The 13,648-nt window shown below is 32.5% G+C and overlaps 2 long non-coding RNA genes across 4 annotated transcripts; both read right to left on the bottom strand.

Annotated features, from left to right (window-relative positions):
- Positions 1 to 7,332: 7,332 nt before the first annotated feature.
- Positions 7,333 to 9,514, bottom strand: LOC120091850. 3 transcript variants are annotated; one of them, XR_005485852.1, is made up of 3 exons: positions 9,001 to 9,514; positions 7,631 to 8,529; positions 7,333 to 7,525 (listed from the first exon to the last, which is right to left on the bottom strand). It is a non-coding gene; the product is annotated as an uncharacterized LOC120091850 (long non-coding RNA). The 3 variants fall into 3 exon arrangements; XR_005485851.1 differs by having other exon boundaries at positions 7,631 to 7,743; XR_005485850.1 differs by lacking the exon at positions 9,001 to 9,514 and having other exon boundaries at positions 7,631 to 8,994.
- Positions 9,515 to 10,821: 1,307 nt separating this feature from the next.
- Positions 10,822 to 13,648, bottom strand: LOC120086025. The gene is made up of 2 exons (XR_005484112.1): positions 13,209 to 13,648; positions 10,822 to 13,111 (listed from the first exon to the last, which is right to left on the bottom strand). It is a non-coding gene; the product is annotated as an uncharacterized LOC120086025 (long non-coding RNA).

Here is a 13,648-nt window from a genome sequence, read left to right as displayed (position 1 = left end):
ACAAAAAACTAACCTTTTGAACTATTTTTTTTTTTTTTTAGTTTCAAAATTTTTTACTTGATTTTTTGAAAATATTGGTGGATAACAATATAAAGAAATCTATAGGTGAAAGTAGAATTTATGAGTTTAATTTTAAAAAATTTAAAACAAAAAGCTAAATAGGTATCAAATAGAACTTAAATGAGATACAAGCATGACTTAATTAGACTATAATATATTTTAGGTCAATTATTTTAAATTACAAAACAATTGAAAGTATTATTAAATATAGCAAAATGTTACTATCTATCAATGATAGACAATGATAGACATTTATCGGTGTCTTATTACTATATTTGAAAACATCCTTATTTTAGGATACTACAATATATTTTTTGTTTTTAAAATTTACGTTTGTTTTTTTTACTTAAATTAATAAATTTCATACTTTGAATTTCACATTTATGGAAGAAAGTGTATACTTGGTAAAAAAATTTAAAAAGAAAACAAGTTTTTGAAAACTTACCTTTTTTTTAGTTTTCAAAACTTTTGACTTGATTTTTTGAAAATATTGATGGAAAGTAGATAACAACGTAAAGAAATTTTGTAGGTGGAAATAGAGTTTATAAACTTAATTTTAAAAAATTTAAAACAAAAAACCAAATAGATACCAATTAGAACTTAAATGAGATACAAGTATGACTTAATTAGACTATAATATCTTCTAGAGTAATTGTTTTAGATGCCCTAGTTTATTGTTTTTTACTTTGTACTTGTAACATCCTCATTGTTCCATGTAATGTACATCTCACTAACTAAAGTTTTAGTTCAAGTGGGAGTTTGTTGAGTTTTATGTTCTAAAACTCGTAGATAGTGAATGTAATTAAATGTTCGTCATTAATAAATAGTTATTAATATTTTTCTCAATAAGTGTTATTGATATTTTATTTAATTTTGTCTTATTAACCCTAAGATACAGCCTAAAGGGTAAGGTTAGGTACCTTAACCTTACCCTGGCAACACTATAGATACAACCTACTTTGTATTTGATACAAACGAAGTTATCCAATGCGTTCGTGTAGGAGACACGTGAGTGGGGTATCCTGGACAATGAGTTTGCACAAGACCGGAACATGAAATAGTTAGGTTGACTAGTTAGGTTTCTATTTCAATAGGATGACCTAGGCAACTTAATCTTCCTCCTGATTATATTATGAACTTCTGTTCATGAAGGATTTTCCTTTGATTTGTATGGGTGAGAGTAGTCAATTCACTGACTCAATATGCCTACCATTTTGGGGATAAGATCGAGTGGGTACCTGGAAACATAATCATACAAGATGGATTTCACTTCTTCCTGACTTTAGGGTAAGTAGACAAGTGTTCCCTTAAAGTGGTGTCTCCGGGACTTGAACAAAGGGATCTATCCTCTCACTAGCCCGAGAGGGATTTCTGTTTAATGGTTGGACCATAAACAGGTTGTTCATTAGAGGAGCACTGGTACTTAAGGATGTAGAGATAACCCAAGGGTAAAACAATAATTTTACCCAACTAGTGTTACGAACACTCGTGAAAGACTAACTTCTTGTTATTGATCTATATCCATAGACACAGAAACATATCTATAGTGAGAAGAGTGCAGCTGTGGGTCTTTAGTAGAGTGTATCTACAATTAACGAATATTGTTTAATTTAGTTAATGAGTTTAGCCAATTAATTTCACATCATTGGAGCTTCTGATCTGCAGGTCTATTAGGTCCCCTTCCTAGCTTGTAAAGGATATTGAGGTAATTTGTCATTAAATTGAATTTGAAATGTTCAAATTCATAATTGGGAATTTTTTAATGTATGTTGATATATTTTAATATAAATTAGACTTTATTATTAATTTTGGATATGATTCAAAATTAATAAATGAGAGAACAAAATATTTGAAAAAAGTTCAAATATTAATTTAATATGAATAAGATTCATATTGAAAACTATAGGTTAAAAATAATGTGCATTGGATGCACATTAAAACTATAGATTAAATGAGAGAAATATATTTGAAAATGATTCAAATAAGAAATTTAAATTAAATATGTGATATTTAATTGGATGATTAATTAATTGGAGAATTAATTAATTATTTAGTTTAGTTTAATTTTGAATTTAATTAAATTGATTAAATCAAAACTATAGGTTAAAATTAATACATATTAGATGCGCGTTAAAACTATAGGTTATGTGAGAGGGAACCATTTAAATATGATTTAAATTGTTATTATTTTTATTTATTTAATTAAATTAAATAAAAAAATTTATTTAATCTTAATTAAATAATATAACTCCCCACGTAGGAGAGTTACTAGAGACGTGGGATCTTCACTTTCACTCTTTCTCTCCCATTCTCTCTGTATCAAAACAAAAGAAATAAAGAAAAAAAGCAGAGAAGATCAATTGATCGATAATCAAAATTCTTTGCGTTTTTTATCTTCCCTCTTCCTCCCATTTTCAAAAGGAAAAAAAAAAAAAAAAAAGAATCCCACATTTCTCATTTCCTAAATTTTCCTGCAAGGATAGGGAGGACTCCAAGTTGTGGTGCCAATCCCAATTCCCAATAGAGAAATTCTACTGTCAAAAGGTTTTCAAAAGGTTTGTATGGTAAGGTTTATTCCCCGATATAATTATGCTTTTTAATTGCATACTTAATCTATTTTTCTATTTTATTCCAATGGAAAATTGTTCTGTTTTAAATGCCAATTTTAAATACATTTGAGTTCTGTGTTTTGGCTTCCGTTGTGCCTTAGGGTTTTCATCCCTTCACTATAGATATAACCATTACCAGGAAGTCAACCTTTCACAAATTGCTCGTAATTACAGCTGGATTAAATGACTATTTTACCCCTATAACTACCTCTTACTCTTTAAGTCCCACCGATCCTCTAATGAACAACCTATTTATGGTCTTACCATTAATAAATCCCACTCAAGTTAATGAGAGGGAGGGACCCCATTATTCAAGTCTCGAAATTAGCACTTGAAGGAACAATTCATCTACTTATCCTAAAAACGGGAAGGAGCAAATTCCATCTTGTATAATTATGTTCCCAACTCTCTATTGAGACAAATTCCCAAAAGGTTAGGTTTATTGAGTTGATGACACGGGCCAATTTCGCCCATACAAGTCAAATGATTGCTCTTATAGACAAGAATTCATAACTCACTCAGGATTGTTAAATCTTTCTAGTCAATGGTGTTATAAAGAGAAATTAATCATTTCACAGTTCGATCTTATACAAACTCTTTGTATAGGATACCTTTAATCGCATGTCTCCACATGAGCAATTTGGATCACATTGTTTGCAATACTTATAACTCTTGTAACATTTACAAAGTGAATCGTATCAGTAGTGTCACAAGGATAAGGCACCCAACCTTATCCATATATTATAGACCATTTAGGTTATTATTTGAACATGATCCACTTATATATCTATCACATACTGTTCAAGCTACATAAAATAACCCTGTATCCTATTTTATTGGATTGAGTTAATGCAATCTAAATGTCAAATAAAATAACTTCTTACTTTATTAAATAATTAATTTGTCTATATAATTTACAGACTAGGAAAACTACGAGATTTAGGGCACTAATCCCAATAATGTCCCCTTAACCTAAAACTAGTGGGGTGTACAATACAAAGTAAAGTACACAATACAATAAACCAGGGCATACACTATACTCAGTAATATCTCCCACTTGCCCTAGACAAGGATGATGCATATCCCACAGACCCAGATCTCCAAGTAAACTTCAAATACCTTAGTTGTAAGAGCCTTTATAAATGAATTAGCAATATTGTACTCCAAAGAAATCTTCGTGATGATCATATCTCCTCGTTGCACAACCTTTCTTATTAAATGATACTTGCACTTGATATCTCTCTTATGGCTTCGAGGCTTCTTGGAATTCGCCATAGCACCACTATTATCACAATAAAAATGATGAGCATTGACATGTTTGGAACTACTTCTAAATCTGTCAAAAACTTCCTGAACCAGATAGTTTCTTTCGCAACTTCACAAGCAGCAATATACTTAATCTCCATGGTAGAGTCAGCAATGCAATCTTGCTTGATGCTACACCATATTATAGCTCCTCTATTAAAAGAGAACACCGATCCTGATGTAGCTTTCCTTGAATTTTTATTAGTCTAAAAATCAGAGTTAATGTATCCTGTAAGGATTGAATCCTTAGCACCATATACATGCATGTCCTTTGTTCTTAAAAAATACTTGAGGATGGTTTTAACGACAATCCAATTATCATATCCAAGATTAGATTGATATCTACTGACTATCCATATTGCATAACAAATGTCTGACCTAGTACACAACATGTCATACATAAGACTACCCACAACTGTTGCATAGGAAATCCTTCTCATTTTCTAAACCTCTTGTGGTGTCTTAGGACACTGTTCCTTAGACAATATAATTTCACGCCCAAAAGGTAATAAACCCTTCTTGAAATTCGACATCGAATACCTTACAAGTATTTTATCGATATACGATGCCTAAGACAAGGGCAACATTTTGTCCTTGTGATCTCTGATAATTTGAATCTCAAGAACAAACTGTGCTTCACCCAAATATTTCATTTGAAATTGAGCAGCCAACCAGTTCTTTACCTTAGTCAGTAAGCCTACATCATTTCCAATGAGTAGGATATCATTCACATACAACACTAGAAAAGCTACTAAACTATTGATGATCTTCTTGTAGACACAAGGTTCATCAATATTCTGGTCAAAGCCATAAGACTTGATTGTAGTATCAAATCTTGTAATTCAAGATCGAGATACGTATTTCAATTCATAGATATACTAATTAAGCTTGCAAACCTTTTGATCTTGACCTTGTTCAAATGAATCCTTCTGGTTGCTTTATGTAGATATTCTCATCAAGATTACCATTCAAAAAGGAAATCTTGACTCCATTTCCATATCTCATGGTCATAATATATGGAAATGGACAAGAGAATATAGATAGACTTCAACATGGCAACAGATGAGAAAGTTTCTTCATAGTCCACTTCCTCAACCTGAGTATAACCCTTTGCCACCAATCTAATCTTAAAGGTTTGCACCTTTCCATCTACACCATTTTTTCTCTTGTAGATCCATTTGCAACCTATATCAAGTTGATTTACAAGATCCCAGACTGATTTGAAGTACATAGAGTTCGTCTCTAGATTCATAGTCTTAATCCATTCATCTTTGTTTGCATCACTCATTGCCTAGTTATTGGTCAATTGTTCCACAATGTTATCATTTGGTATGACGGCTTGGGCTTTTGTTGAACCCATATAGCGAGTAGGTTGAGCTATAACCCTCTTACTAGGTAAAGGTACTCTCAACTCTTGAGAAGGATGTGCTTGACTAGATGTGCCAACATCAACAACTCTTGTTAATGTATTAGCATCTTCAACAACTCTTGTTGAAGTTTAAATACATTGGAAAGCTCATTTAACATGATTTTACTGCGTGGTTTATACTCCCTAATGTGGTCCTCTTCTAAGAAAGTAACATTGGTCGATACAAACACTTTATTATGTTTTGGGTCATAGAAGTGACCATATCTTGTTTCTCTGGAATAGCCTATAAATAGGCAGAACTTTGAACATGGTTCTAGTTTTTTTTTGGTTAGTCACTAGTATATGTGTTAGATGCCCCAAAACCTTGAGGTGCCATAAATTTCTTTTACAACCTCTCCATAACTCAAAATGTGTTTCAAAAACACCTTTTAACGGAACTTGGTTCAAAAGATAAGCTGCAATCTCCACTGCACATCCTAGGACGAGTTAGGTAATGAATCATAACTCATCATCGACTAGATCATGTCTAAAGAATTTGTTTCTCCTTTCTGATACACCATTTTGTTGAGGTGTATCATATGTTGAAAGTAGGGATGTGATTCAATGTTCTATCAAATAGTCCTATAATTTCAAATCCATATACTTTTCACCTTAATTTGATCGAAGTGTTTTAATAGTTTTACTTAACAAATTCTCAACTTAAACCTTGTACTTCTTGAACTTTTTAAGTGTTTTAGACTTCAACCATATCTCGTTTCTCTGGAATAGCCTATAAATAGGCAGAACTTTGAACATGGTTCCAATTTTTTTGGGGTTAGTCACTAGTATATGTGTTAGATGCCCCAAAACCTTGAGGTTCCATAAATTAATTTTACAACCTCTCCATAACTCAAAATGTGTTTGAAAAACACCTTTTAACGGAACTTGGTTCAAAAGATAAGCTACAATCTCCACTGAACATCCCTAGGACGAGTTAGGTAATGAATCATAACTCATCATCGACTAGATCATGTCTAAAGAATTTGTTTCTCCTTTATGATACACCATTTTGTTGATGTGTATCATATGCTGAAAGTAGGGATGTGATTCAATGTTCTATCAAATAGTCCTATAATCTTAAATCCATATACTTTTCACCTTAATTTGATCGAAGTGTTTTAATAGTTTTACTTCAAATTCTCAACTTCAACCTTGTATTCCTTGAACTTTTTAAGTGTTTCAGAATTTTATTCTATTAGGTAAACATACCATAAAAGTGATGAAATATTCATACCCCCATTTTGCCTTAACATCCATCCGACCACAAAGGTATAGATGTACAAGTTCTAAAGGTTCTTTGGCTCTCTAACCTTTTGCAGTAAAAGGTCTTTTAGTCATTTTGCCTTTAAGACATGACTCATATACAAGTAAAGAATTTTCTTTTAACTCACTTAGAAGTTAATTCTTGACCAACCTCTCAATCCTATTGAAATTTATGCGATCTAATCTTAGATGCCAAATATGCGCATTTTCTTTAGGAGAAACCTTTTGTCTTTTATTTTGTGTTGTTGTAGTTTTGACCTAAGCATGTATAAATTACTTTCTAATGTCGCAGAACATATCTCAATCCAATCTTTGAAAATAAACGCTTTATTTACATTAAACGAGATTGAATATAATAGTTCTATCGGACGTGAAACATAAATTAAGTTCCTCTTAATGGTAGAAAAATATATACATTGTCTAACAATAAGCATGATTTCTGAAACGGTAATTTTAAGCTCCCCACTACAACAGAAGAGACGACCTGCCTTGTCCCGACTCGCATGGTCATCTCTCTAGCCTCAATCTACCTTAAGGAACTAATTCCTTGTAATGAAGAAGAGATGTAATTAATGGCCCCTGAATCAACTATCCAAGCTGCATCTAAAGGCTTTTGAATACCCATAATGGAAGCACGTGAATGAAATTAAGTCCCAATTTACATTTTGCAGAACAATACACAATAGAGGACAGAAACATGGATTAACCAAATTTAATTAGGCATGTTATTCTCTGTGAAAACTAGAGGAAATATAGGACATTGGTGAATTTACCCTTGAAAAACGAAGTCTACAGTAAGATCATGAATCCTTCTCATTGTCATGACAATTTGACCATAACGAAATAAGATCTTCTTTGGGCACAACCATGAGGGTTTCCTCTGTTGGAACATAAAGAATGCATGCACAACGGAAGTAAGGATCGATAACATTCTAATTATATAAAAAACAAGAATAAGCATGCATAAAGGGTTAGAAATTACAACCTTTGTAGAATCCACCACAATCTTCCTCTCCCGAGCTCGATCAACACCACCAGTGGTAAATCCTCGCTTTCATATCCAAGATAGATGAATTGTTTGTTCCAAATAACATGAGGCTTTAGATGATCCAAATAGAAAATTAGCAATTACGGGGGAGATGAATGCTCTAAAAAAATGGAACTTGGGAAATAGTAGAATTTCCTAAAAATGAGAAATCAATGGGTTGTAAATGTTCACCATAAAATTTAATGTTGATGGTAGTATTGAGAGATATAAGACCAGATTAATAGCTAAAGGATTCAATCAGACATACGGAATTGATGATCAGGAAACATTGACTCTTATTGCTATTAACTCTATTGGAGTTTTTTTCTATCTCTTGCAGTTAATTTAGATTGGTCACTTTACCAACTTGACATGAAAAATGCCCTTCTAAATGGCGATCTTGAGGAAAAGGTGTTTATAAGTTTATCACCAGGTTTTGAAAAGGACCTTGGCTATAAAAAAATCTCAAATTAATGAAATCTCTTTATGGCCTTAATCAGTCCACAAGAGCTTAGTTTGAATGTCTTGGAAAAGTTGTGTCCAGTTATCGATTTCTTCAAAGTTAAGCAGATCATATGTTATTTTATAAATAATTGAAGAATAATAAATTCTCAATTTTGATTGTTTATTTAGATAATATTATTCTCAGGTGATGATGCAGCAAGTTTAATTGATCTCAAGAAAAAATTGGCATGCGAGTCTCAAATTAAGGACCTGGAAATGTTGAAATATTTCCTAGAAATGGAGTTTGCAAGATTTAAAAAAAGAGATCTTTGTTAAACAGAGAAAGTATGTTCTTGACTTACTTGAAGAAACATGATTACTTGGTAGCAAGATTGCAGAAATTCCTATTGAATCTAATATAAAGCTTCTATTAGCAAAAACAGAAGAAATAAAAGATAAAGAATGATATCAGAGACTTGTTGGTAGATTAATTTATCTGTCTCATATACAACTTGATATTGCATATGTTGTGAGCATGGTTAGTCAATTTATGCATACTTTTGGACTGAATCATTTTGAAGAGGTTTTTGAAACGGTCTCCTGAAAAAGGTATTATATTTAAAAGGAATAATCACTTCCAAATAGAAGTCTACACTGATGCATTAGGTTGAAAGTGCTACAGATAGAAGATCTACATCTAATTATAGTTCCTTTGTTGGAGAAAATTTGGTTACTTGGAGAAGTAAAAAAACAAAATGTGGTGGCTAATATTGGACTTAGGAAATATGCAACAGAAGAAGACAAGATCATTAAGCATTCTAATTCATTAATTTTAGCTTTAAATTCAGTATGCTCATAAACTAAAAAAAGGTTTCAACACTAACCTTTGAAGTACCTCTTGAATCACAAATTCCAACTGCAATCCTCCATTCCTTTGGATGTGAACCACCATAAGGTCTTCCCTACTATCTCTTGGTGCCTTATATTGAGTTGTGGGACTCAAAATAACTTTGAATTAGGAAAATGGACGAGAAAGGTTTTCTGGTTTTCAATAGATGAAGACCACTTCTTCAAACAGATTTTTTTAACAAAAATCTTTTCAATGCAGGTTCGATTTCCACTCCAATTTGTTTTATTTATTACATGACTTTCATGAAAATGGATTTCTTACATGAATTACACCTCTTACTTGGTGGAACTAGGTGGATTTTAATGACTAAGATGGTTAGGAACTCTTAGTGGAAATATCCCAGTGAGTTTTCCAAATTCCAATGTTCTTTATTTTTTAAAGTTGGAAACAAATTTCAAAATTATAATTCAATTTCAGTTTTTATTTTAACAATTAAAACTGAAATTATATTAATTTTACAAAAATTAATTCAAAATTAACTTTTCTAATAATATTAATAATTAATAATTAATTAAACAATTTAATTAATTCAATTAATTTAATATCAAATATTAAATTAATTTAACACCAATTCCACCTCATTCATGTTTTTAATATTTAAATCATATTTAAATATTATTCGATTCTCCAATTCCGTTTAATCCTAAAATTAAACGTGTAATCATATCACATATAATTACTAATTTCCTTAATTCTAATTTGAACGATTCAAATCAACTTATCATGCTACTCTAAGGCTAATCCGTTTGTGAGCTAGTAAGGGGCTAGTGGATCTATAGATCATGGGCTCCAACGATCCGAGATTAATTGACTAAACTCTTTACATCAAATTAATCCTCATTCGTTAACTATTGGGTCACTCCACTGAAGCCCAAAGTTGCACTTCTCTCACTATAAATATATTGTGTCCACTTGATTTAACTATGATTAGTAAGTTAACCCTTCACAAGTTGTTCATAATAACAGTGGGGTCAAATGGATGTTTTACCCCCGAGATTACCTCTATTCCTAAAACAGGAAGGAGTAAATTGCATCTTGCACCCTATGTCCCAAGCTATTACCCGATCTTACCCCTAAAATGGGAGGCTTATTTAGTCGGCACTGTTGAGCCAACCCTCATCCATGCAAATCTAAGAATAATCCGGAATAAACAGGAGTTCTAGTTAGCTCAAGATTCAGGTTTAGTTACCTAGGTTATCGTTGTGAAATGGTCAGTCTTAAACAGTAAATAGTGTTATATAGTAAGAGTGACTTATTTCATGATCCGATCTTGTGCAAACTCATTGCACAGGACGGCCTCACTCCTCATGTCATCACATGTACAAATCAAGATCACTTCGTCTGTAGCACTTTATAACTCATTGTAACAACTTTAGAGTGGGTCGCATCCGATAATATTACCAAAATAAGGCACCCAACCTTATTCATATACTATAGATCATTTAGACTATTTACTCGAATTTGATCCAATACTATGTCTCCACATAAAATTCAAGTACTCATAATATTCATAGATCGTTTATGTATTGGATTTATTTCTAAAAAAAAATAAGCAATTAATATATTCAATAAAACTTTATTGAATCAAACTTCAATAACAACTTTATTGAATTTATCAGAAAAAGTTTATTATTTACAAACCACGAGTTTTTAAACTTAAAATTCAACAACTAGAAGTAGCGTTAAAAAAGAGTTTAGAGCCTTAACTCAGGGAATTTTTTAAGGTATATGGATCAAAAGAATACTTGACGAGTTGAAAATTTCCTTAATTACGCCTATACAGATTTATTGTAACAATAAAGTTGCCATTCCTATTGCCCATAATCCAATTCTACATGATGGAACTAAGCATATCGAGGATGATAAACATTTTATTAAAGAGAAGATTGAAGCAGGAACAATATGTATTCCTTATCTTTTTACATCAAAGCAAATTGTTAATGTGCCAACTAAAGACCTTAAAAAAAAACAATTTAATAGATTGATTGACAAGCTAGCTATGGAAGACATCTTCTATAGTGTCCCTAAATTTTCAGTAATAAACTAGGGATCATTATCTAAATTTAACATAAACTCACTTATATTTTAGGAAAAAAAAATTTAGCAGCACAACAATGCTACCATAACATAACTAAATTTTTATCGGCACCTGTTTCAAAAGAATCCACTCCCAATGATATTTAAGACAATATGTCCTCAACAGAATTGCCCCAATTTCCAGAACAAAAATGCTCAAATAACTACTTAATAAGATTTAGGAAAACTTACCAAACTAAAAAAATTTAAACTTATATAAAATTCAAACATAATAAACCAGCCAAGACCTATTAGAAGTTCTCAACTCCAACAACCTAAAACAACTTGAAACTATAGCAAGTTCCACAAGCTAGAAACAAACTCATATCGAAAATAAACCAAAAATGACATAATCCTAATTTTTTTCAGTCTTCCTCCTCCACATCACCAAGGTTGCAATGCTCGTCGATACTTACAAAACCTAGTGGAGGGTCAGTACACTGTACTGGTAAATAGCCCATACCTGAAGGGCTACCAAATAGCATACATACATTTCAAAGATACACATCAACAGTAATATCGGTCACATCATGCTAAACTCATGAATTATTTCATTATATACAAAGCATACATAATTTTAAATCGAACTCTTCATTCATGCTAAACCCCCCAACCTAACGTCACAACTTTCTAAATGAAATCCTTGAGAATGAATTATACACATCAACAATAATATCGATCACATCATGCTAAACTCGTGAATTATATCATTATATACAAAGCATACATAATTTTAAACCAGACTCTTCATTCACGCTCAACAACCCAACCTGACGTTGCAACTTTCGAAATGAAATCCTCCAGACATGTTGACCCTTGACCATATTTAGGATCCTATTGCTTTTTATGGTGCTCATCGTTCAACCCTTAGCCGTACCTGAGACCTTGAACTGTACATTGTCCCTTAACCATACTCAAGGCCACGATGTCCTCTATAGCACTCAACATTCGCCCTCAGCCTTATATAAGGCTCAAACATCTCATCGACCCTTAAACATACTTAAGGCCTTGACATTCTATACAACACTCGATGTCCAACCCTTAGCAATACCTAAGGCCTCGAACTACTTGTTGACCCTTAACCGTACTTAAGGCCTCAACTTTCTCTACAACACTTAATGTCTGACCCTTAGCCATACCTAAGGCCTCAAACTACTCGTCAACACTTAATCGTACTTAAGGTCTTGACGTTACTATACTTAATGTTTGACCCTTGGCCGTACCTAAGGCCTCGAACCTCTTGTCAATCCTTAACCATAATCAAGGCCCAACACTTTTCTAAATCCAATGGTTACATCACTTCTCATCCAATTTTCCTTTATGAGCACAGTTCTCAATCTATTTACTACACTAACTCACCATATTGTATAAGTCCTATACATACTTCTAAATCATGTCTTATGCCAAAATTTACATAAAATAATATGCTCATAACATTCACTATGTACACATTCAAACATCTCGTAACATAGTTATATCAATAGAGCCACATAATAGTATGTCAACATGATATACATATTCAAAACAACACTACAAGCATCCAAGCATGTCCAACCATATTAGAAACATATCACAGATTTCAGAATATCATGTCATATTTATACATGTATGTAACATAAATAAATCACACAACATGCTAACACACAAGCAAACAGACCTAACAGGTAGAATTCTATTTACCTAAGCATCACAATGTTTCTAACTAATCAAAAAGTTCCCGAAATAATAGAAACAAGACTCCAAAGTTACAACTTTGTTCAAATCCCTAGTCGAAAGCTCAAATAGTGTTTGAAACAAGAAAACTTACTCAAATCGACCTTAAACCTCAATTTGAACACTTCGCATCAAGCGTAAATCGCATTAAAAGAGTACTTAAGAATTATTGACTAATTTACATCATCTAAATTTAATTTGAAAGGCTTTAAATAAAGTTCTAGAACCTAAAACTCACCAAAAAGATTTGGGCTCTTGTTGAAATGTGTTCAAATAGCCCCGAAACTATTTCGAATCTAAAATTAAGAGTTTCCAAATGTTAGAGAGACCAATATAAAGAACCTTAATTTAGTTCGAAAAGGAATTTAGAGCACTAAACCCGCTGAAACTTACCTAAAAGAGCCTGAATCCTTGCTGATTGGTATCCGAGTAGACTTAATTCTACAAATTCAGAGTCGTTAGGAAGTGGATATTTCAATCTCGATGTCAAAAAGGAATGGGTAGGTGTCAAACATTGTCAAAATAGGAAAAAAAAAAAGAGTGCTGCTACAACGTCGTCGAAGGGTGCGAACATCGTGGGTTGGTCAGAGCTCAAGGTCCTACGTTCTGTTTGCGTGCAGGTAGGTTGCGGCATCGTGGTTGCAGTTGTCAAATGAGGGAGGCACCGTCGTCGCTCGTTGTTCTTCGCTGGAGTCACGCGTTGGGGATCGCCGGATAAGAAGGAAAAAAAAGATGTGTCGGTCACTATCTGACCGACGTCGAAGTGTGTGTTGGCCAATTGAAGCAAAACAAAAGAAGGGGGTTTGGCCTACTTTTTTGTCGGGAAAGGGAAA

This window comes from Benincasa hispida, chromosome 1 (assembly GCF_009727055.1).
Source record: "Benincasa hispida cultivar B227 chromosome 1, ASM972705v1, whole genome shotgun sequence".
NCBI classification, from domain to species: Eukaryota; Viridiplantae; Streptophyta; class Magnoliopsida; order Cucurbitales; family Cucurbitaceae; genus Benincasa; species Benincasa hispida.
Note: the sequence above shows the minus strand (reverse complement) of the source record. Positions and strands in the feature narration are given on the sequence as shown.